The sequence below is a fragment of the Leptidea sinapis genome, chromosome 47 (assembly GCF_905404315.1).
Source record: "Leptidea sinapis chromosome 47, ilLepSina1.1, whole genome shotgun sequence".
Lineage (NCBI taxonomy): Eukaryota > Metazoa > Arthropoda > Insecta > Lepidoptera > Pieridae > Leptidea > Leptidea sinapis.
The window spans coordinates 8163297-8189998 of record NC_066311.1 but is presented as its reverse complement, the minus strand read 5'-3'; the positions used below and the strand labels follow the sequence as shown (position 1 = coordinate 8189998).

At 35.3% G+C, this 26702-nt stretch overlaps 1 non-coding gene across 50 annotated transcripts in view; it reads left to right on the top strand.

The window, feature by feature from the left end:
* The window catches only part of LOC126978072 (uncharacterized), a 53804-nt gene that overhangs the window by 21153 nt on the left and 5949 nt on the right, over nt 1-26702 (top strand). For 3 of the 50 annotated variants that reach the window (XR_007732510.1, XR_007732480.1, XR_007732496.1), the window contains exons 4-7: nt 4797-4898; nt 8391-8464; nt 9956-10051; nt 18710-18783. This is a non-coding gene — a transcript (uncharacterized LOC126978072). Of the gene's footprint in view, nt 1-4479; nt 4616-4796; nt 4899-8390; nt 8465-9955; nt 10052-13549; nt 13624-15114; nt 15211-18709; nt 18784-20274; nt 20377-23868; nt 23943-25118; nt 25250-25430; nt 25533-26702 lie in introns of those variants that run through there. The other 47 variants (XR_007732500.1, XR_007732499.1, XR_007732509.1 and 44 more) reach the window with 39 other exon arrangements.

Sequence of the window (26702 nt, the reverse complement as noted above, 5' to 3'; positions counted from 1 at the left end):
AGTGCAATACACACCTGGTTGAATTAACTATGGATACGACATATGGTTTGTTACGACATACCGTGGAGGGCTCATGTGACACCTTTTCTTAATCAGAACCTTTGTTTAAATATGATACATGTTGGTATAATGCATAATATGGGATGCCTGGTGTGGTGTCCATAAACTATTAAACACAGTCTTATCTGAGTAAAAAGTTTGGCAATATGTGCAGCAAAATGAGCCTCAAAGATCCCGGACATGCTTATTGCAACTAAAAACATGGCCATTTTTTAACACTATATTTAAAGGGAGTTTCTGATATGCTATAACAAAATGTTGGAATATTACTCTGCAACCAATTTGAAGACAGTGCTGTTTACACAGATTTAAAATGAACTTATAGAAATATATTTGTGATCACCACAAAGCGCTGATCAAAGACACCAGTGCAATTTAATTTTGCTTGTTGACTAAAAGATTAATATCCTATGTAAACATATTCCTGTATCTTATATAATACTTTCTGTTACTATGTGATTCAAGTCTAATGTGTAGTTGTAGCTATGCCTAGACTGGGGCTTGATAGTGTGTTAGAATGTGAAATCAAATATCAAAATATAATAGAACAAAATGTCAACATTTAACTATGTTAAACATTTATTTGTCTAATGTTCAGAGTCAATAACTTAATGTTGTGGAGTGGCTAGAGTAAAGTATTTGCACTTGTAAATATGCTAAGTTCAACAGTACAAATTTAGTTTATATTCTTCCTGGAAGTTCAGTTTGCTTACTTAGATTCTACTTTGGGAATAAAAACTGCTTGTTGTCTTAAAAAAGAATGCACTGTCACGAACAGTGTCAACAGCTGCATGAATAGGTGAGGATGATAATTATTGAATTATCAAATCACTTCAGATGGAGTTACAGAGCATTGTGTGCAATATTAGAAGAGCAGTAGTAAATGGAATATATTTAAATTTATTTAAGAATTTTACGGTCTCCTCAATATAAAGTTTTTTTAAATGTCTTGGTGGCGGGTCTTCAAGTTACTTCATAGTTATTGATATACCTAGGTAACAGCCGTTCAGCAATCATCTGCACAAAAAAATAGAATATTTATTATATTAATAAAACTATGTATAATCTTAATGAGAGTAACCTTCCTTAAAAATGGTTGAGGGGAGCGGTGGGGTTTTGTGACATGTAAGGTATGTGTATTCTTTTAAGTGAAAAATAAAATTTATGTACTGTAGAATTAATTATGATGTACCAGTATATTATAAGACTCGTTTCGAATGCCAATACCAACTAAAAAATTGCCTCTTTAATTTACCGGATCCAGAAACATGATCAATTCTTAAGTATTTTTTCGAATGGTGTTGTAGCGATTTTCTAAGACAATATGATTGAATGCCAGGCCAGAAAACTAGCGTCGCTGGGTAAAAAGAAAGAGCAGGGTTCTCTGCCCTATTTGAAATCTAGCATTGAACCGGCAAACATAGCTTATAATAATTAATATTTTACATATGTATTTATTTGAAGTTTGATATTGTTATGTAATTTTTGCATTGGTAATGTGATCACAAATGTACAGCAAGTCCAAAGTAATAAGAATTTCATTTACGCAATAAGCCATTTCATGCCACCAAATTGATGACCCCGACGTGGTAAATTGCAACACTTCATTCGACGTGTTCACAAACATAGTGCCTGGGTATTCTGCATCGTGGCACACTGCATTCACCTACCATGGCTGAAAAAGTTGCTGCATGGTTCCTGCTGCCTGCATGTTGCATGTTTGCACTACACTCAAGGTACTAACTCTCCTTTTACTATATTAGAATCAACAAGAATGACTTGACTTGCAAACTTTAATAATTTCAATTAAGAATAACCGCAAAGTATTTTTATGTGTTCTACCCACTATATTGTGATCTAAAAGAAATGAATTACGAGTACCTACTAACAGTTTTATTGCACATTAATGTAATATATCGGTAATATTATAATATTATGCAACTGTATTTAGTTTAGACTGGTACGTGTAGGATAAAGCGGCCGTGTAGGCTTTGGTTTCGAGTCGGGCTACAGTAAAGGAAGAAAAGAAAGAAGATAGAAGACTCGCTGCGGCTTATTACTCTGCGATGAAAATCTTTGGCCTGAAATCCTGTCACTGCTTTATTACACCTTGTAAAGTGGTGTTTTGCACTCGCTTCTGCCCGCCCACACTTCAGCGCGGCAGCCACGACCAACTGACTGTACTGGGACGGACCCTACCGTTCGCGGCGACTGTGACTGTTGACTGGGCCTGTTAGTGCATTTTTCAAAGCGCAACTTGGCTGGCACCGTATTTGGATCAAGCAATTTTACACTTCTGAAAAATAATCACGAGCCGACGTCTTCCTATTTCCTTACGTTTTAATTTCTACGAATATTACGTTTAGTTTCTACGAATATTACGTTCTATTTCTACGAATATTACGTTTAGTTTCTACGAATATTACGTTCTATTTCTACGAATATTACGTTTAGTTTCTACGAATATTACGTTCTATTTCTACACACCTTTTTTTTGACAGTATATTTTTTGTATCTACCGTTCGCTATAACTCTTGTGTTTTTTTATTTATTTACGCGAGAGTAGAGTTGGAGACTGATGTGTTTGTGTCATGGCTTACCTTTATTATTTCTAGTACCTTTTTAAGTCAACAACACTTTCTTACACTACTTACATTATAATCCTGATAATCGTTGGAATTAAATTATTTTAAATTGAGATCTAATAAGAAATCCCCCATTAAAAAGAGAAGGTAGTAGATATACCTAATTGATAATTTGTCCTCAAGTTTTCTCGTTCTTACTCTATCGTAGTCGCGCCGCCATAATTGTCCGCAAGGTAAATTAATAAAACTGCTTTGTGCGAAGGGCAAGAGGCTCTCGTGATGTGAAGTGGTGAGGCAGGTCGCCTATAGACATTAGTAACACCAGAGGTCAAGAGATGCGTCGCCTGCCTTTAAGGTCCCTTAATCGTATCGGTTCGAGCAAACTGCAGCCGCAATTTGATTCCACAAATGTCTCTGCGAGACAAGAACTTTCTCGCACAACGCGCGATTTTAGAATGGCAGACGTAAACATCTTGGCATGGGTGTGTTATGTTATGCCCGGTGGTTGATTTCGGCTGCTGTATTTACCTGAACAACTCTGAGCACTCCCCGTGATAATCTTTAATTAATTGTGTTGTTCTGATCGTAGCTTACAGCACAGTTCCGGCGCAGCAACCGCTGCAGCCAGCACGCCATCGGATCCGCCATGTTACAAGTCTTTAAGTGAGTTTTACTAACCTATTTACTTTTTATTAATAAAAGTCTCGGATTTTCACCAACGTATATATGTAAATTTAGTATATTTTCATAAGAATGTAAATAATTTTCAAAAGATGCATAAAAGACATAATAGTAATGCCCAATACCCACTTATAGGCTAAGAAAACTCGACAAGTCATTTATCAGCAAATGTAGGGTTATTGTAGATTTTCTATCACCACATGTTGTGGTGAAATGTTTTTATTAGTTGTTGACTATTCGGTCTTTCTCAATTCTTATTGTTCAAATGTGGCGTTCGGTGTGTTGTGTGCACTGTGCTTTCGGTGTTAACTAATTTATTATTACTTAAATGGTTACTTCCTTAAAAATGGTTTACACTTGCAATGTTATTTAGACAGTTTCTCCCTAAACTTAACCTCTCGTATGAGATATGAGATGCCACCTGCTCAGCTGACGCTATATCCACTTGTGCTTACAATAGTCGCGGTATCATTATTCGGTTTATGTTACGGGTTACTAGATAAACAAGCTTGATTATTAAACGTGATTTATGAAAGTTTCGTGCTGTGATATCGGCGCTCTTTCAGAGTTGTACGAGAAATTATGACTAAATTATGTAACTACAACAATGTTATGTCAACAGTAAAATTATGGCTCAACGCGTCTAAATGAAAATATTTAAATTGAAGTCTTTGTATTATTTTTACTATAGTGGACACGTTATAATATGATCTTATGATTTCTTTCAAACAAAAATTGTTTATTTTAAAATAATAATTTCACAAAGTAATGTTCCCGTTGTATGCTAAACAAAAATGGCCGCCGAAAGCTAAGGCCAAAGAAATACTAATGTATTTTGTCTTCAAAAGCGTTGCGCCTTTGTTTTGTGGCTCTTAGAACCAAGAGCAATTAATAATACACCGGGTAAAAGAAAAATCTGGTGTTTTTGTCTAGGGATACGTACCTATATGTTGACAGTTTTTTGACAGCGGTCTTGCCGTGTCCACGGGGAGACGGTAGGTAGCATAGGACCATAGAAAGTAGAAACGCTTGCCGTGTACGTTTCATTGGAGCGTATCGGTAGTGCAGTTCTCGTAGTGTACGTACATGTATTTATTATCCATCTGTTGTTTTCAGTAAAACGCGAAAGAATCACAATACAAAATGTAATTTAATAACCTGTGATCGTAGTGACGTGACGAAACTATTATTGTGATAGTTCCTAACCGATTAATTAATAACACTAATTTATAAATAATAAGTGTCGCGGACAGTGTAACATCACGAATTAGTAGTTTTATATGATCCGTGTAAGTCTTATTGGGTGGTTAAGTAAAATTAAATTTGGTTTTCTATTATCAGTGCATGAAATACAACGCCAAAACGGTTGATATTGATATATATTGAAGAAATTTTCAGAAAATAAATTGTTTGTGAGTTGACATTAATTGAACAATGTGTTAAGTTCTTATGTTGTATATTTGTCCACAGGTCCATTTAGTTTGTCTTGAGGTAAGCAATGAGTGAAGCGAATGCATTGGGAAATGAACCATCATCTCAGCTGAGCTAAAAGTGCTTTTCTGCAAGGTAAAGGTGAAAAGTTATTAGATTTGTATTGTTACACATTTTTCTGAATGGAATAGGAGGTCAAATGAGTGAATGGGACACATGATGTTAACACCTGAGGAATCACAGAAATGTTGAAAGGGTGTACACATCTTATATTCAAGCCCATTTTGTACCATGTGTTGGTAGATGCCTACATTTGTATGTTGAATATTACAATGTCTTCGTGGCTGATATAATAGTAATTAATTATACATTGCTGCCTGAGAAACAGTGCGATGCACACCTGGTTGAATTAACTATGGATACAACATATGGTTTGTTACGACATACCGTGGAGGGCTCATGTGACACCTTTTCTTAATCAGAACCTTTGTTTAAATATGATACATGTTGGTATAATGCATAATATGGGATGCCTGGTGTGGTGTCCATAAACTATTAAACACAGTCTTATCTGAGTAAAAAGTTTGGCAATATGTGCAGCAAAATGAGCCTCAAAGATCCCGGACATGCTTATTGCAACTAAAAACATGGCCATTTTTTAACACTATATTTAAAGGGAGTTTCTGATATGCTATAACAAAATGTTGGAATATTACTCTGCAACCAATTTGAAGACAGTGCTGTTTACACAGATTTAAAATGAACTTATAGAAATATATTTGTGATCACCACAAAGCGCTGATCAAAGACACCAGTGCAATTTAATTTTGCTTGTTGACTAAAATATTAATATCCTATGTAAACATATTCCTGTATCTTATATAATACTTTGTGTTACTATGTGATTCAAGTACTAATGTGTAGTTGTGGCTATGCCTAGACTGGGGCTTGATAGTGTGTTAGAATGTGAAATCAAATATCAAAATATAATAGAACAAAATGTCAACATTTAACTATGTTAAACATTTATTTGTCTAATGTTCAGAGTCAATAACTTAATGTTGTGGAGTGGCTAGAGTAAAGTATTTGCACTTGTAAATATGCTAAGTTCAACAGTACAAATTTAGTTTATATTCTTCCTGGAAGTTCAGTTTGCTTACTTAGATTCTACTTTGGGAATAAAAACTGCTTGTTGTCTTAAAAAAGAATGCACTGTCACGAACAGTGTCAACAGCTGCATGAATAGGTGAGGATGATAATTATTGAATTATCAAATCACTTCAGATGGAGTTACAGAGCATTGTGTGCAATATTAGAAGAGCAGTAGTAAATGGGATATATTTAAATTTATTTAAGAATTTTACGGTCTCCTCAATATAAAGTTTTTTTAAATGTCTTGGTGGTGGGTCTTCAAGTTACTTCATAGTTATTGATATACCTAGGTAACAGCCGTTCAGCAATCATCTGCACAAAAAAATATAATATTTATTATATTAATAAAACTATGTATAATCTTAATGAGAGTAAACCTTCCTTAAAAATGGTTGAGGGGAGCGGTGGGGTTTTGTGACATGTAAGGTATGTGTATTCTTTTAAGTGAAAAATAAAATTTATGTACTGTAGAATTAATTATGATGTACCAGTATATTATAAGACTCGTTTCGAATGCCAATACCAACTAAAAAATTGCCTCTTTAATTTACCGGATCCAGAAACATGATCAATTCTTAAGTATTTTTTCGAATGGTTTGTAGCGATTTTCTAAGACAATATGATTGAATGCCAGGCCAGAAAACTAGCGTCGCTGGGTAAAAAGAAAGAGCAGGGTTCTCTGCCCTATTTCAATCTAGCATTGAACCGGCAAGCATAGCTTATAATAATTAATATTTTACATAGGTATTTATTTGAAGTTAGATATTGTTATGTAATTTTTGCATTAGTAATGTGATCAGAAATGTACAGCAAGTCCAAAGTAATAAGAATTTCATTTACGCAATAAGCCATTTCATGCCACCAAATTGGTGACCCCGACGTGGTAAATTGCAACACTTCATTCGACGTGTTCACAAACATAGTGCCTGGGTATTCTGCATCGTGGCACACTGCATTCACCTACCATGGCTGAAAAAGTTGCTGCATGGTTCCTGCTGCCTGCATGTTGCATGTTTGCACTACACTCAAGGTACTAACTCTCCTTTTACTATATTAGAATCAACAAGAATGACTTGACTTGCAAACTTTAATAATTTCAATTAAGAATAACCGCAAAGTATTTTTATGTGTTCTACCCACTATATTGTGATCTAAAAGAAATGAATTACGAGTACCTACTAACAGTTTTATTGCACATAAATGTAATATATCGGTAATATTATGCAACTGTGTTTAGTTTAGACTGGTACGTGTAGGATAAAGCGGCTGTGTAGGCTTTGGTTTCGAGTCGGGCTACAGTAAAGGAAGAAAAGAAAGAAGATAGAAGACTCGCTGCGGCTTATTACTCTGCGATGAAAATCTTTGGCCTGAAATCCTGTCACTGCTTTATTACACCTTGTAAAGTGGTGTTTTGCACTCGCTTCTGCCCGCCCACACTTCAGCGCGGCAGCCACGACCAACTGACTGTACTGGGACGGACCCCACCGTTCGCGGCGACTGTGACTGTTTCAAAGCGCAACTTGGCTGGCACCGTATTTGGATCAAGCAATTTTACACTTCTGAAAAATAATCACGAGCCGACGTCTTCCTATTTCATTACGTTTTAATTTCTACGAATATTACGTTCTATTTCTACGAATATTACGTTTAGTTTCTACGAATATTACGTTCTATTTCTACGAATATTACGTTTAGTTTCTACGAATATTACGTTCTATTTCTACACACCTTTTTTTTGACAGTATATTTTATGTATCTACCGTTCGCTATAACTTTTGTGTTTTTTTATTTATTTACGCAAGAGTAGAGTTGGAGACTGTTGTGTTTGTGTCATGGCTTACCTTTATTATTTCTAGTACCTTTTTAAGTCAACAACACTTTCTTACACTACTTACATTATAATCCTGATAATAGTTGGAACAGCGGTGGTTAACACGAGCCAAGAAGATTGATTCATAACAGAATATTAAGTGTTAACAAAAATTAAATTGAGATCTAATAAGAAATCCCCCATTAAAAAGAGAAGGTAGTAGATATACCTAATTGATAATTTGTCCTCAAGTTTTCTCGTTCTTACTCTATCGTAGTCGCGCCGCCATAATTGTCCGCAAGGTAAATTAATAAAACTGCTTTGTGCGAAGGGCAAGAGGCTCTCGTGATGTGAAGTGGTGAGGCAGGTCGCCTATAGACATTAGTAACACCAGAGGTCAAGAGATGCGTCGCCTGCCTTTAAGGTCCCTTAATCGTATCGGTTCGAGCAAACTGCAGCCGCAATTTGATTGCACAAATGTCTCTGCGAGACAAGAACTTTCTCGCACAACGCGCGATTTTAGAATGGCAGACGTAAACAAATCTTGGCATGGGTGGAATTTCGCATTGTGATGTTATGCCCGGTGGTTGATTTCGGCTGCTGTATTTACCTGAACAACTCTGAGCACTCCCCATGATAATCTTTAATTAATTGTGTTGTTCTGATCGCAGCTTGCAGCACAGTTCCGGCGCAGCAACCGCTGCAGCCATCACGCCATCGGATCCGCCATGTTACAAGTCTTTTAGTGAGTTTTACTTACCTATTTACTTTTTATTAATAATAGTCTCGTATTTTAACCAACGTATATATGTAAATTTAGTATATTTTCATAAGAATGTAAATAATTTTCAAAAGATGCATAAAAAACATAATAGTAATGCCCAATACCCACTTATAGGCTAAGAAAACTCGACAAGTCATTTATCAGCAAATGTAGGGTTATTGTAGATGTTCTATCACCACATGTTGTGGTGAAATTTTTTTATTAGTTGTTGACTATTCGGTCTTTCTCAATTCTTATTGTTCAAATGTGGCGTTCGGTGTGTTGTGTGCACTGTGCTTTCGGTGTTAACAAATTTATTATTACTTAAATGGTTACTTCCTTAAAAATGGTTTACACTTGCAATGTTATTTAGACAGTTTCTCCCTAAACTTAACCTCTCGTATGAGATATGAGATGCCACCTGCTCAGCTGACGCTATATCCACTTGTGCTTACAATAGTCGCGGTATTTTTATTCGGTTTATGTTACGGGTTACTAGATAAACAAGCTTGATTATTAAACGTGATTTATGAAAGTTTCGTGCTGTGATATCGGCGCTCTTTCAGAGTTGTACGAGAAATTATGACTAAATTATGTAACTACAACAATGTTATGTCAACAGTAAAATTATGGCTCAACGCGTCTAAATGAAAATATTTAAATTGAAGTCTTTGTATTATTTTTACTATAGTGGACACGTTATAATATGATCTTATGATTTCTTTCAAACAAAAATTGTTTATTTTAAAATAATAATTTCACAAAGTAATGTTCCCGTTGTATGCTAAACAAAAATGGCCGCCGAAAGCTAAGGCCAAAGAAATACTAATGTATTTTGTCTTCAAAAGCGTTGCGCCTTTGTTTTGTGGCTCTTAGAACCAAGAGCAATTAATAATACACCGGGTAAAAGAAAAATCTGGTGTTTTTGTCTAGGGATACGTACCTATATGTTGACAGTTTTTTGACAGCGGTCTTGCCGTATCCACGGGGAGACGGTAGGTAGCATAGGACCATAGAAAGTAGAAACGCTTGCCGTGTACGTTTTTACACTGGAGCGTATCGGTAGTGCAGTTCTCGTAGTGTACGTACATGTATTTATTATCCACCTGTTGTTTTCAGTAAAACGCGAAAGAATCACAATACAAAATGTAATTTAACAACCTGTGATCGTAGTGACGTGACGAAACTATTATTGTGATAGTTCCTAACCGATTAATTAATAACACTAATTTATAAATAATAAGTGTCGCGGACAGTGTAACATCACGAATTAGTAGTTTTATATGATCCGTGTAAGTCTTATTGGGTGGTTAAGTAAAATTAAATTTGGTTTTCTATTATCAGTGCATGACATACAACGCCAAAACGGTTGATATTGATATATAATGAAGAAATTTTCAGAAAATGAATTGTTTGTGAGTTGACATTAATTGAACAATGTGTTAAGTTCTTATGTTGTATATTTGTCCACAGGTCCATTTAGTTTGTCTTGAGGTAAGCAATGAGTGAAGCGAATGCATTGGGAAATGAACCATCATCTCAGCTGAGCTAAAAGTGCTTTTCTGCAAGGTAAAGATGAAAAGTTATTAGATTTGTATTGTTACACATTTTTTTGAATGGAATAGGAGGTCAAATGAGTGAATGGGACACATGATGTTAACACCTGAGGAATCACAGAAATGTTGAAAGGGTGTACACATCTTATATTCAAGCCCATTTTGTACCATGTGTTGGTAGATGCCTACATTTGTATGTTGAATATTACAATGTCTTCGTGGCTGATATAATAGTAATTAATTATACATTGCTGCCTGAGAAACAGTGCGATGCACACCTGGTTGAATTAACTATGGATACAACATATGGTTTGTTACGACATACCGTGGAGGGCTCATGTGACACCTTTTCTTAATCAGAACCTTTGTTTAAATATGATACATGTTGGTATAATGCATAATATGGGATGCCTGGTGTGGTGTCCATAAACTATTAAACACAGTCTTATCTGAGTAAAAAGTTTGGCAATATGTGCAGCAAAATGAGCCTCAAAGATCCCGGACATGCTTATTGCAACTAAAAACATGGCCATTTTTTAACACTATATTTAAAGGGAGTTTCTGATATGCTATAACAAAATGTTGGAATATTACTCTGCAACCAATTTGAAGACAGTGCTGTTTACACAGATTTAAAATGAACTTATAGAAATATATTTGTGATCACCACAAAGCGCTGATCAAAGACACCAGTGCAATTTAATTTTGCTTGTTGACTAAAATATTAATATCCTATGTAAACATATTCCTGTATCTTATATAATACTTTGTGTTACTATGTGATTCAAGTACTAATGTGTAGTTGTGGCTATGCCTAGACTGGGGCTTGATAGTGTGTTAGAATGTGAAATCAAATATCAAAATATAATAGAACAAAATGTCAACATTTAACTATGTTAAACATTTATTTGTCTAATGTTCAGAGTCAATAACTTAATGTTGTGGAGTGGCTAGAGTAAAGTATTTGCACTTGTAAATATGCTAAGTTCAACAGTACAAATTTAGTTTATATTCTTCCTGGAAGTTCAGTTTGCTTACTTAGATTCTACTTTGGGAATAAAAACTGCTTGTTGTCTTAAAAAAGAATGCACTGTCACGAACAGTGTCAACAGCTGCATGAATAGGTGAGGATGATAATTATTGAATTATCAAATCACTTCAGATGGAGTTACAGAGCATTGTGTGCAATATTAGAAGAGCAGTAGTAAATGGGATATATTTAAATTTATTTAAGAATTTTACGGTCTCCTCAATATAAAGTTTTTTTAAATGTCTTGGTGGTGGGTCTTCAAGTTACTTCATAGTTATTGATATACCTAGGTAACAGCCGTTCAGCAATCATCTGCACAAAAAAATATAATATTTATTATATTAATAAAACTATGTATAATCTTAATGAGAGTAAACCTTCCTTAAAAATGGTTGAGGGGAGCGGTGGGGTTTTGTGACATGTAAGGTATGTGTATTCTTTTAAGTGAAAAATAAAATTTATGTACTGTAGAATTAATTATGATGTACCAGTATATTATAAGACTCGTTTCGAATGCCAATACCAACTAAAAAATTGCCTCTTTAATTTACCGGATCCAGAAACATGATCAATTCTTAAGTATTTTTTCGAATGGTTTGTAGCGATTTTCTAAGACAATATGATTGAATGCCAGGCCAGAAAACTAGCGTCGCTGGGTAAAAAGAAAGAGCAGGGTTCTCTGCCCTATTTCAATCTAGCATTGAACCGGCAAGCATAGCTTATAATAATTAATATTTTACATAGGTATTTATTTGAAGTTAGATATTGTTATGTAATTTTTGCATTAGTAATGTGATCAGAAATGTACAGCAAGTCCAAAGTAATAAGAATTTCATTTACGCAATAAGCCATTTCATGCCACCAAATTGGTGACCCCGACGTGGTAAATTGCAACACTTCATTCGACGTGTTCACAAACATAGTGCCTGGGTATTCTGCATCGTGGCACACTGCATTCACCTACCATGGCTGAAAAAGTTGCTGCATGGTTCCTGCTGCCTGCATGTTGCATGTTTGCACTACACTCAAGGTACTAACTCTCCTTTTACTATATTAGAATCAACAAGAATGACTTGACTTGCAAACTTTAATAATTTCAATTAAGAATAACCGCAAAGTATTTTTATGTGTTCTACCCACTATATTGTGATCTAAAAGAAATGAATTACGAGTACCTACTAACAGTTTTATTGCACATAAATGTAATATATCGGTAATATTATGCAACTGTGTTTAGTTTAGACTGGTACGTGTAGGATAAAGCGGCTGTGTAGGCTTTGGTTTCGAGTCGGGCTACAGTAAAGGAAGAAAAGAAAGAAGATAGAAGACTCGCTGCGGCTTATTACTCTGCGATGAAAATCTTTGGCCTGAAATCCTGTCACTGCTTTATTACACCTTGTAAAGTGGTGTTTTGCACTCGCTTCTGCCCGCCCACACTTCAGCGCGGCAGCCACGACCAACTGACTGTACTGGGACGGACCCCACCGTTCGCGGCGACTGTGACTGTTTCAAAGCGCAACTTGGCTGGCACCGTATTTGGATCAAGCAATTTTACACTTCTGAAAAATAATCACGAGCCGACGTCTTCCTATTTCATTACGTTTTAATTTCTACGAATATTACGTTCTATTTCTACGAATATTACGTTTAGTTTCTACGAATATTACGTTCTATTTCTACGAATATTACGTTTAGTTTCTACGAATATTACGTTCTATTTCTACACACCTTTTTTTTGACAGTATATTTTATGTATCTACCGTTCGCTATAACTTTTGTGTTTTTTTATTTATTTACGCAAGAGTAGAGTTGGAGACTGTTGTGTTTGTGTCATGGCTTACCTTTATTATTTCTAGTACCTTTTTAAGTCAACAACACTTTCTTACACTACTTACATTATAATCCTGATAATAGTTGGAACAGCGGTGGTTAACACGAGCCAAGAAGATTGATTCATAACAGAATATTAAGTGTTAACAAAAATTAAATTGAGATCTAATAAGAAATCCCCCATTAAAAAGAGAAGGTAGTAGATATACCTAATTGATAATTTGTCCTCAAGTTTTCTCGTTCTTACTCTATCGTAGTCGCGCCGCCATAATTGTCCGCAAGGTAAATTAATAAAACTGCTTTGTGCGAAGGGCAAGAGGCTCTCGTGATGTGAAGTGGTGAGGCAGGTCGCCTATAGACATTAGTAACACCAGAGGTCAAGAGATGCGTCGCCTGCCTTTAAGGTCCCTTAATCGTATCGGTTCGAGCAAACTGCAGCCGCAATTTGATTGCACAAATGTCTCTGCGAGACAAGAACTTTCTCGCACAACGCGCGATTTTAGAATGGCAGACGTAAACAAATCTTGGCATGGGTGGAATTTCGCATTGTGATGTTATGCCCGGTGGTTGATTTCGGCTGCTGTATTTACCTGAACAACTCTGAGCACTCCCCATGATAATCTTTAATTAATTGTGTTGTTCTGATCGCAGCTTGCAGCACAGTTCCGGCGCAGCAACCGCTGCAGCCATCACGCCATCGGATCCGCCATGTTACAAGTCTTTTAGTGAGTTTTACTTACCTATTTACTTTTTATTAATAATAGTCTCGTATTTTAACCAACGTATATATGTAAATTTAGTATATTTTCATAAGAATGTAAATAATTTTCAAAAGATGCATAAAAAACATAATAGTAATGCCCAATACCCACTTATAGGCTAAGAAAACTCGACAAGTCATTTATCAGCAAATGTAGGGTTATTGTAGATGTTCTATCACCACATGTTGTGGTGAAATTTTTTTATTAGTTGTTGACTATTCGGTCTTTCTCAATTCTTATTGTTCAAATGTGGCGTTCGGTGTGTTGTGTGCACTGTGCTTTCGGTGTTAACAAATTTATTATTACTTAAATGGTTACTTCCTTAAAAATGGTTTACACTTGCAATGTTATTTAGACAGTTTCTCCCTAAACTTAACCTCTCGTATGAGATATGAGATGCCACCTGCTCAGCTGACGCTATATCCACTTGTGCTTACAATAGTCGCGGTATTTTTATTCGGTTTATGTTACGGGTTACTAGATAAACAAGCTTGATTATTAAACGTGATTTATGAAAGTTTCGTGCTGTGATATCGGCGCTCTTTCAGAGTTGTACGAGAAATTATGACTAAATTATGTAACTACAACAATGTTATGTCAACAGTAAAATTATGGCTCAACGCGTCTAAATGAAAATATTTAAATTGAAGTCTTTGTATTATTTTTACTATAGTGGACACGTTATAATATGATCTTATGATTTCTTTCAAACAAAAATTGTTTATTTTAAAATAATAATTTCACAAAGTAATGTTCCCGTTGTATGCTAAACAAAAATGGCCGCCGAAAGCTAAGGCCAAAGAAATACTAATGTATTTTGTCTTCAAAAGCGTTGCGCCTTTGTTTTGTGGCTCTTAGAACCAAGAGCAATTAATAATACACCGGGTAAAAGAAAAATCTGGTGTTTTTGTCTAGGGATACGTACCTATATGTTGACAGTTTTTTGACAGCGGTCTTGCCGTATCCACGGGGAGACGGTAGGTAGCATAGGACCATAGAAAGTAGAAACGCTTGCCGTGTACGTTTTTACACTGGAGCGTATCGGTAGTGCAGTTCTCGTAGTGTACGTACATGTATTTATTATCCACCTGTTGTTTTCAGTAAAACGCGAAAGAATCACAATACAAAATGTAATTTAACAACCTGTGATCGTAGTGACGTGACGAAACTATTATTGTGATAGTTCCTAACCGATTAATTAATAACACTAATTTATAAATAATAAGTGTCGCGGACAGTGTAACATCACGAATTAGTAGTTTTATATGATCCGTGTAAGTCTTATTGGGTGGTTAAGTAAAATTAAATTTGGTTTTCTATTATCAGTGCATGACATACAACGCCAAAACGGTTGATATTGATATATAATGAAGAAATTTTCAGAAAATGAATTGTTTGTGAGTTGACATTAATTGAACAATGTGTTAAGTTCTTATGTTGTATATTTGTCCACAGGTCCATTTAGTTTGTCTTGAGGTAAGCAATGAGTGAAGCGAATGCATTGGGAAATGAACCATCATCTCAGCTGAGCTAAAAGTGCTTTTCTGCAAGGTAAAGATGAAAAGTTATTAGATTTGTATTGTTACACATTTTTTTGAATGGAATAGGAGGTCAAATGAGTGAATGGGACACATGATGTTAACACCTGAGGAATCACAGAAATGTTGAAAGGGTGTACACATCTTATATTCAAGCCCATTTTGTACCATGTGTTGGTAGATGCCTACATTTGTATGTTGAATATTACAATGTCTTCGTGGCTGATATAATAGTAATTAATTATACATTGCTGCCTGAGAAACAGTGCGATGCACACCTGGTTGAATTAACTATGGATACAACATATGGTTTGTTACGACATACCGTGGAGGGCTCATGTGACACCTTTTCTTAATCAGAACCTTTGTTTAAATATGATACATGTTGGTATAATGCATAATATGGGATGCCTGGTGTGGTGTCCATAAACTATTAAACACAGTCTTATCTGAGTAAAAAGTTTGGCAATATGTGCAGCAAAATGAGCCTCAAAGATCCCGGACATGCTTATTGCAACTAAAAACATGGCCATTTTTTAACACTATATTTAAAGGGAGTTTCTGATATGCTATAACAAAATGTTGGAATATTACTCTGCAACCAATTTGAAGACAGTGCTGTTTACACAGATTTAAAATGAACTTATAGAAATATATTTGTGATCACCACAAAGCGCTGATCAAAGACACCAGTGCAATTTAATTTTGCTTGTTGACTAAAATATTAATATCCTATGTAAACATATTCCTGTATCTTATATAATACTTTGTGTTACTATGTGATTCAAGTACTAATGTGTAGTTGTGGCTATGCCTAGACTGGGGCTTGATAGTGTGTTAGAATGTGAAATCAAATATCAAAATATAATAGAACAAAATGTCAACATTTAACTATGTTAAACATTTATTTGTCTAATGTTCAGAGTCAATAACTTAATGTTGTGGAGTGGCTAGAGTAAAGTATTTGCACTTGTAAATATGCTAAGTTCAACAGTACAAATTTAGTTTATATTCTTCCTGGAAGTTCAGTTTGCTTACTTAGATTCTACTTTGGGAATAAAAACTGCTTGTTGTCTTAAAAAAGAATGCACTGTCACGAACAGTGTCAACAGCTGCATGAATAGGTGAGGATGATAATTATTGAATTATCAAATCACTTCAGATGGAGTTACAGAGCATTGTGTGCAATATTAGAAGAGCAGTAGTAAATGGGATATATTTAAATTTATTTAAGAATTTTACGGTCTCCTCAATATAAAGTTTTTTTAAATGTCTTGGTGGTGGGTCTTCAAGTTACTTCATAGTTATTGATATACCTAGGTAACAGCCGTTCAGCAATCATCTGCACAAAAAAATATAATATTTATTATATTAATAAAACTATGTATAATCTTAATGAGAGTAAACCTTCCTTAAAAATGGTTGAGGGGAGCGGTGGGGTTTTGTGACATGTAAGGTATGTGTATTCTTTTAAGTGAAAAATAAAATTTATGTACTGTAGAATTAATTATGATGTACCAGTATATTATAAGACTCGTTTCGAATGCCAATACCAACTAAAAAATTGCCTCTTTAATTTACCGGATCCAGAAACATGATCAATTCTTAAGTATTTTTTCGAATGGTTTGTAGCGATTTTCTAAGACAATATGATTGAATGCCAGGCCAGAAAACTAGCGTCGCTGGGTAAAAAGAAAGAGCAGGGTTCTCTGCCCTATTTCAATCTAGCATTGAACCGGCAAGCATAGCTTATAATAATTAATATTTTACATAGGTATTTATTTGAAGTTAGATATTGTTATGTAATTTTTGCATTAGTAATGTGATCAGAAATGTACAGCAAGTCCAAAGTAATAAGAATTTCATTTACGCAATAAGCCATTTCATGCCACCAAATTGGTGACCCCGACGTGGTAAATTGCAACACTTCATTCGACGTGTTCACAAACATAGTGCCTGGGTATTCTGCATCGTGGCACACTGCATTCACCTACCATGGCTGAAAAAGTTGCTGCATGGTTCCTGCTGCCTGCATGTTGCATGTTTGCACTACACTCAAGGTACTAACTCTCCTTTTACTATATTAGAATCAACAAGAATGACTTGACTTGCAAACTTTAATAATTTCAATTAAGAATAACCGCAAAGTATTTTTATGTGTTCTACCCACTATATTGTGATCTAAAAGAAATGAATTACGAGTACCTACTAACAGTTTTATTGCACATTAATGTAAGATATCGGTAATATTATGCAACTGTGTTTAGTTTAGACTGGTACGTGTAGGATAAAGCGGCTGTGTAGGCTTTGGTTTCGAGTCGGGCTACAGTAAAGGAAGAAAAGAAAGAAGATAGAAGACTCGCTGCGGCTTATTACTCTGCGATGAAAATCTTTGGCCTGAAATCCTGTCACTGCTTTATTACACCTTGTAAAGTGGTGTTTTGCACTCGCTTCTGCCCGCCCACACTTCAGCGCGGCAGCCACGACCAACTGACTGTACTGGGACAGACCCCACCGTTCGCGGCGACTGTGACTGTTGACTGGGCCTGTTAGTGCAGTTTTCAAAGCGCAACTTGGCTGGCACCGTATTTGGATCAAGCAATTTTACACTTCTGAAAAATAATCACGAGCCGACGTCTTCCTATTTCATTACGTTTTAATTTCTACGAATATTACGTTCTATTTCTACGAATATTACGTTCTATTTCTACGAATATTACGTTTAGTTTCTACGAATATTACGTTCTATTTCTACACACCTTTTTTTTGACAGTATATTTTATGTATCTACCGTTCGCTATAACTTTTGTGTTTTTTTATTTATTTACGCAAGAGTAGAGTTGGAGACTGTTGTGTTTGTGTCATGGCTTACCTTTATTATTTCTAGTACCTTTTTAAGTCAACAACACTTTCTTACACTACTTACATTATAATCCTGATAATAGTTGGAACAGCGGTGGTTAACACGAGCCAAGAAGATTGATTCATAACAGAATATTAAGTGTTTACAAAAATTAAATTGAGATCTTATAAGAAATCCCCCATTAAAAAGAGAAGGTAGTAGATATACCTAATTGATAATTTGTCCTCAAGTTTTCTCGTTCTTACTCTATCGTAGTCGCGCCGCCATAATTGTCCGCAAGGTAAATTAATAAAACTGCTTTGTGCGAAGGGCAAGAGGCTCTCGTGATGTGAAGTGGTGAGGCAGGTCGCCTATAGACATTAGTAACACCAGAGGTCAAGAGATGCGTCGCCTGCCTTTAAGGTCCCTTAATCGTATCGGTTCGAGCAAACTGCAGCCGCAATTTGATTGCACAAATGTCTCTGCGAGACAAGAACTTTCTCGCACAACGCGCGATTTTAGAATGGCAAACGTAAACAAATCTTGGCATGGGTGGAATTTCGCATTGTGATGTTATGCCCGGTGGTTGATTTCGGCTGCTGTATTTACCTGAACAACTCTGAGCACTCCCCATGATAATCTTTAATTAATTGTGTTGTTCTGATCGCAGCTTGCAGCACAGTTCCGGCGCAGCAACCGCTGCAGCCAGCACGCCATCGGATCCGCCATGTTACAAGTCTTTTAGTGAGTTTTACTTACCTATTTACTTTTTATTAATAATAGTCTCGTATTTTAACCAACGTATATATGTAAATTTAGTATATTTTCATAAGAATGTAAATAATTTTCAAAAGATGCATAAAAAACATAATAGTAATGCCCAATACCCACTTATAGGCTAAGAAAACTCGACAAGTCATTTATCAGCAAATGTAGGGTTATTGTAGATGTTCTATCACCACATGTTGTGGTGAAATTTTTTTATTAGTTGTTGACTATTCGGTCTTTCTCAATTCTTATTGTTCAAATGTGGCGTTCGGTGTGTTGTGTGCACTGTGCTTTCGGTGTTAACTAATTTATTATTACTTAAATGGTTACTTCCTTAAAAATGGTTTACACTTGCAATGTTATTTAGACAGTTTCTCCCTAAACTTAACCTCTCGTATGAGATATGAGATGGCCACCTGCTCAGCTGACGCTATATCCACTTGTGCTTACAATAGTCGCGGTATCATTATTCGGTTTATGTTACGGGTTACTAGATAAACAAGCTTGATTATTAAACGTGATTTATGAAAGTTTCGTGCTGTGATATCGGCGCTCTTTCAGAGTTGTACGAGAAATTATGACTAAATTATGTAACTACAACAATGTTATGTCAACAGTAAAATTATGGCTCAACGCGTCTAAATGAAAATATTTAAATTGAAGTCTTTGTATTATTTTTACTATAGTGGACACGTTATAATATGATCTTATGATTTCTTTCAAACAAAAATTGTTTATTTTAAAATAATAATTTCACAAAGTAATGTTCCCGTTGTATGCTAAACAAAAATGGCCGCCGAAAGCTAAGGCCAAAGAAATACTAATGTATTTTGTCTTCAAAAGCGTTGCGTTTTGTTTTGTGGCTCTTAGAACCAAGAGCAATTAATAATACACCGGGTAAAAGAAAAATCTGGTGTTTTTGTCTAGGGATACGTACCTATATGTTGACAGTTTTTTGACAGCGGTCTTGCCGTGTCCACGGGGAGACGGTAGGTAGCATAGGACCATAGAAAGTAGAAACGCTTGCCGTGTACGTTTTTACACTGGAGCGTATCGGTAGTGCAGTTCTCGTAGTGTACGTACATGTATTTATTATCCACCTGTTGTTTTCAGTAAAACGCGAAAGAATCACAATACAAAATGTAATTTAACAACCTGTGATCGTAGTGACGTGACGAAACTATTATTGTGATAGTTCCTAACCGATTAATTAATAACACTAATTTATAAATAATAAGTGTCGCGGACAGTGTAACATCACGAATTAGTAGTTTTATAAGATCCGTGTAAGTCTTATTGGGTGGTTAAGTAAAATTAAATTTGGTTTTCTATTATCAGTGCATGAAATACAACGCCAAAACGGTTGATATTGATATATATTGAAGAAATTTTCAGAAAATAAATTGTTTGTGAGTTGACATTAATTGAACAATGTGTTAAGTTCTTATGTTGTATATTTGTCCACAGGTCCATTTAGTTTGTCTTGAGGTAAGCAATGAGTGAAGCGAATGCATTGGGAAATGAACCATCATCTCAGCTGAGCTAAAAGTGCTTTTCTGCAAGGTAAAGGTGAAAAGTTATTAGATTTGTATTGTTACACATTTTTCTGAATGGAATAGGAGGTCAAATGAGTGAATGGGACACATGATGTTAACACCTGAGGAATCACAGAAATGTTGAAAGGGTGTACACATCTTATATTCAAGCCCATTTTGTACCATGTGTTGGTAGATGCCTACATTTGTATGTTGAATATTACAATGTCTTCGTGGCTGATATAATAGTAATTAATTATACATTGCTGCCTGAGAAACAGTGCGATGCACACCTGGTTGAATTAACTATGGATACAACATATGGTTTGTTACGACATACCGTGGAGGGCTCATGTGACACCTTTTCTTAATCAGAACCTTTGTTTAAATATGATACATGTTGGTATAATGCATAATATGGGATGCCTGGTGTGGTGTCCATAAACTATTAAACACAGTCTTATCTGAGTAAAAAGTTTGGCAATATGTGCAGCAAAATGAGCCTCAAAGATCCCGGACATGCTTATTGCAACTAAAAACATGGCCATTTTTTAACACTATATTTAAAGGGAGTTTCTGATATGCTATAACAAAATGTTGGAATATTACTCTGCAACCAATTTGAAGACAGTGCTGTTTACACAGATTTAAAATGAACTTATAGAAATATATTTGTGATCACCACAAAGCGCTGATCGAAGACACCAGTGCAATTTAATTTTGCTTGTTGACTAAAATATTAATATCCTATGTAAACATATTCCTGTATCTTATATAATACTTTGTGTTACTATGTGATTCAAGTACTAATGTGTAGTTGTGGCTATGCCTAGACTGGGGCTTGATAGTGTGTTAGAATGTGAAATCAAATATCAAAATATAATAGAACAAAATGTCAACATTTAACTATGTTAAACATTTATTTGTCTAATGTTCAGAGTCAATAACTTAATGTTGTGGAGTGGCTAGAGTAAAGTATTTGCACTTGTAAATATGCTAAGTTCAACAGTACAAATTTAGTTTATATTCTTCCTGGAAGTTCAGTTTGCTTACTTAGATTCTACTTTGGGAATAAAAACTGCTTGTTGTCTTAAAAAAGAATGCACTGTCACGAACAGTGTCAACAGCTGCATGAATAGGTGAGGATGATAATTATTGAATTATCAAATCACTTCAGATGGAGTTACAGAGCATTGTGTGCAATATTAGAAGAGCAGTAGTAAATGGGATATATTTAAATTTATTTAAGAATTTTACGGTCTCCTCAATATAAAGTTTTTTTAAATGTCTTGGTGGTGGGTCTTCAAGTTACTTCATAGTTATTGATATACCTAGGTAACAGCCGTTCAGCAATCATCTGCACAAAAAAATATAATATTTATTATATTAATAAAACTATGTATAATCTTAATGAGAGTAAACCTTCCTTAAAAATGGTTGAGGGGAGCGGTGGGGTTTTGTGACATGTAAGGTATGTGTATTCTTTTAAGTGAAAAATAAAATTTATGTACTGTAGAATTAATTATGATGTACCAGTATATTATAAGACTCGTTTCGAATGCCAATACCAACTAAAAAATTGCCTCTTTAATTTACCGGATCCAGAAACATGATCAATTCTTAAGTATTTTTTCGAATGGTTTGTAGCGATTTTCTAAGACAATATGATTGAATGCCAGGCCAGAAAACTAGCGTCGCTGGGTAAAAAGAAAGAGCAGGGTTCTCTGCCCTATTTCAATCTAGCATTGAACCGGCAAGCATAGCTTATAATAATTAATATTTTACATAGGTATTTATTTGAAGTTAGATATTGTTATGTAATTTTTGCATTAGTAATGTGATCAGAAATGTACAGCAAGTCCAAAGTAATAAGAATTTCATTTACGCAATAAGCCATTTCATGCCACCAAATTGGTGACCCCGACGTGGTAAATTGCAACACTTCATTCGACGTGTTCACAAACATAGTGCCTGGGTATTCTGCATCGTGGCACACTGCATTCACCTACCATGGCTGAAAAAGTTGCTGCATGGTTCCTGCTGCCTGCATGTTGCATGTTTGCACTACACTCAAGGTACTAACTCTCCTTTTACTATATTAGAATCAACAAGAATGACTTGACTTGCAAACTTTAATAATTTCAATTAAGAATAACCGCAAAGTATTTTTATGTGTTCTACCCACTATATTGTGATCTAAAAGAAATGAATTACGAGTACCTACTAACAGTTTTATTGCACATAAATGTAATATATCGGTAATATTATGCAACTGTGTTTAGTTTAGACTGGTACGTGTAGGATAAAGCGGCTGTGTAGGCTTTGGTTTCGAGTCGGGCTACAGTAAAGGAAGAAAAGAAAGAAGATAGAAGACTCGCTGCGGCTTATTACTCTGCGATGAAAATCTTTGGCCTGAAATCCTGTCACTGCTTTATTACACCTTGTAAAGTGGTGTTTTGCACTCGCTTCTGCCCGCCCACACTTCAGCGCGGCAGCCACGACCAACTGACTGTACTGGGACGGACCCCACCGTTCGCGGCGACTGTGACTGTTTCAAAGCGCAACTTGGCTGGCACCGTATTTGGATCAAGCAATTTTACACTTCTGAAAAATAATCACGAGCCGACGTCTTCCTATTTCATTACGTTTTAATTTCTACGAATATTACGTTCTATTTCTACGAATATTACGTTTAGTTTCTACGAATATTACGTTCTATTTCTACGAATATTACGTTTAGTTTCTACGAATATTACGTTCTATTTCTACACACCTTTTTTTTGACAGTATATTTTATGTATCTACCGTTCGCTATAACTTTTGTGTTTTTTTATTTATTTACGCAAGAGTAGAGTTGGAGACTGTTGTGTTTGTGTCATGGCTTACCTTTATTATTTCTAGTACCTTTTTAAGTCAACAACACTTTCTTACACTACTTACATTATAATCCTGATAATAGTTGGAACAGCGGTGGTTAACACGAGCCAAGAAGATTGATTCATAACAGAATATTAAGTGTTAACAAAAATTAAATTGAGATCTAATAAGAAATCCCCCATTAAAAAGAGAAGGTAGTAGATATACCTAATTGATAATTTGTCCTCAAGTTTTCTCGTTCTTACTCTATCGTAGTCGCGCCGCCATAATTGTCCGCAAGGTAAATTAATAAAACTGCTTTGTGCGAAGGGCAAGAGGCTCTCGTGATGTGAAGTGGTGAGGCAGGTCGCCTATAGACATTAGTAACACCAGAGGTCAAGAGATGCGTCGCCTGCCTTTAAGGTCCCTTAATCGTATCGGTTCGAGCAAACTGCAGCCGCAATTTGATTGCACAAATGTCTCTGCGAGACAAGAACTTTCTCGCACAACGCGCGATTTTAGAATGGCAGACGTAAACAAATCTTGGCATGGGTGGAATTTCGCATTGTGATGTTATGCCCGGTGGTTGATTTCGGCTGCTGTATTTACCTGAACAACTCTGAGCACTCCCCATGATAATCTTTAATTAATTGTGTTGTTCTGATCGCAGCTTGCAGCACAGTTCCGGCGCAGCAACCGCTGCAGCCATCACGCCATCGGATCCGCCATGTTACAAGTCTTTTAGTGAGTTTTACTTACCTATTTACTTTTTATTAATAATAGTCTCGTATTTTAACCAACGTATATATGTAAATTTAGTATATTTTCATAAGAATGTAAATAATTTTCAAAAGATGCATAAAAAACATAATAGTAATGCCCAATACCCACTTATAGGCTAAGAAAACTCGACAAGTCATTTATCAGCAAATGTAGGGTTATTGTAGATGTTCTATCACCACATGTTGTGGTGAAATTTTTTTATTAGTTGTTGACTATTCGGTCTTTCTCAATTCTTATTGTTCAAATGTGGCGTTCGGTGTGTTGTGTGCACTGTGCTTTCGGTGTTAACAAATTTATTATTACTTAAATGGTTACTTCCTTAAAAATGGTTTACACTTGCAATGTTATTTAGACAGTTTCTCCCTAAACTTAACCTCTCGTATGAGATATGAGATGCCACCTGCTCAGCTGACGCTATATCCACTTGTGCTTACAATAGTCGCGGTATTTTTATTCGGTTTATGTTACGGGTTACTAGATAAACAAGCTTGATTATTAAACGTGATTTATGAAAGTTTCGTGCTGTGATATCGGCGCTCTTTCAGAGTTGTACGAGAAATTATGACTAAATTATGTAACTACAACAATGTTATGTCAACAGTAAAATTATGGCTCAACGCGTCTAAATGAAAATATTTAAATTGAAGTCTTTGTATTATTTTTACTATAGTGGACACGTTATAATATGATCTTATGATTTCTTTCAAACAAAAATTGTTTATTTTAAAATAATAATTTCACAAAGTAATGTTCCCGTTGTATGCTAAACAAAAATGGCCGCCGAAAGCTAAGGCCAAAGAAATACTAATGTATTTTGTCTTCAAAAGCGTTGCGCCTTTGTTTTGTGGCTCTTAGAACCAAGAGCAATTAATAATACACCGGGTAAAAGAAAAATCTGGTGTTTTTGTCTAGGGATACGTACCTATATGTTGACAGTTTTTTGACAGCGGTCTTGCCGTGTCCACGGGGAGACGGTAGGTAGCATAGGACCATAGAAAGTAGAAACGCTTGCCGTGTACGTTTCATTGGAGCGTATCGGTAGTGCAGTTCTCGTAGTGTACGTACATGTATTTATTATCCATCTGTTGTTTTCAGTAAAACGCGAAAGAATCACAATACAAAATGTAATTTAATAACCTGTGATCGTAGTGACGTGACGAAACTATTATTGTGATAGTTCCTAACCGATTAATTAATAACACTAATTTATAAATAATAAGTGTCGCGGACAGTGTAACATCACGAATTAGTAGTTTTATATGATCCGTGTAAGTCTTATTGGGTGGTTAAGTAAAATTAAATTTGGTTTTCTATTATCAGTGCATGAAATACAACGCCAAAACGGTTGATATTGATATATATTGAAGAAATTTTCAGAAAATAAATTGTTTGTGAGTTGACATTAATTGAACAATGTGTTAAGTTCTTATGTTGTATATTTGTCCACAGGTCCATTTAGTTTGTCTTGAGGTAAGCAATGAGTGAAGCGAATGCATTGGGAAATGAACCATCATCTCAGCTGAGCTAAAAGTGCTTTTCTGCAAGGTAAAGGTGAAAAGTTATTAGATTTGTATTGTTACACATTTTTCTGAATGGAATAGGAGGTCAAATGAGTGAATGGGACACATGATGTTAACACCTGAGGAATCACAGAAATGTTGAAAGGGTGTACACATCTTATATTCAAGCCCATTTTGTACCATGTGTTGGTAGATGCCTACATTTGTATGTTGAATATTACAATGTCTTCGTGGCTGATATAATAGTAATTAATTATACATTGCTGCCTGAGAAACAGTGCGATGCACACCTGGTTGAATTAACTATGGATACAACATATGGTTTGTTACGACATACCGTGGAGGGCTCATGTGACACCTTTTCTTAATCAGAACCTTTGTTTAAATATGATACATGTTGGTATAATGCATAATATGGGATGCCTGGTGTGGTGTCCATAAACTATTAAACACAGTCTTATCTGAGTAAAAAGTTTGGCAATATGTGCAGCAAAATGAGCCTCAAAGATCCCGGACATGCTTATTGCAACTAAAAACATGGCCATTTTTTAACACTATATTTAAAGGGAGTTTCTGATATGCTATAACAAAATGTTGGAATATTACTCTGCAACCAATTTGAAGACAGTGCTGTTTACACAGATTTAAAATGAACTTATAGAAATATATTTGTGATCACCACAAAGCGCTGATCAAAGACACCAGTGCAATTTAATTTTGCTTGTTGACTAAAATATTAATATCCTATGTAAACATATTCCTGTATCTTATATAATACTTTGTGTTACTATGTGATTCAAGTACTAATGTGTAGTTGTGGCTATGCCTAGACTGGGGCTTGATAGTGTGTTAGAATGTGAAATCAAATATCAAAATATAATAGAACAAAATGTCAACATTTAACTATGTTAAACATTTATTTGTCTAATGTTCAGAGTCAATAACTTAATGTTGTGGAGTGGCTAGAGTAAAGTATTTGCACTTGTAAATATGCTAAGTTCAACAGTACAAATTTAGTTTATATTCTTCCTGGAAGTTCAGTTTGCTTACTTAGATTCTACTTTGGGAATAAAAACTGCTTGTTGTCTTAAAAAAGAATGCACTGTCACGAACAGTGTCAACAGCTGCATGAATAGGTGAGGATGATAATTATTGAATTATCAAATCACTTCAGATGGAGTTACAGAGCATTGTGTGCAAT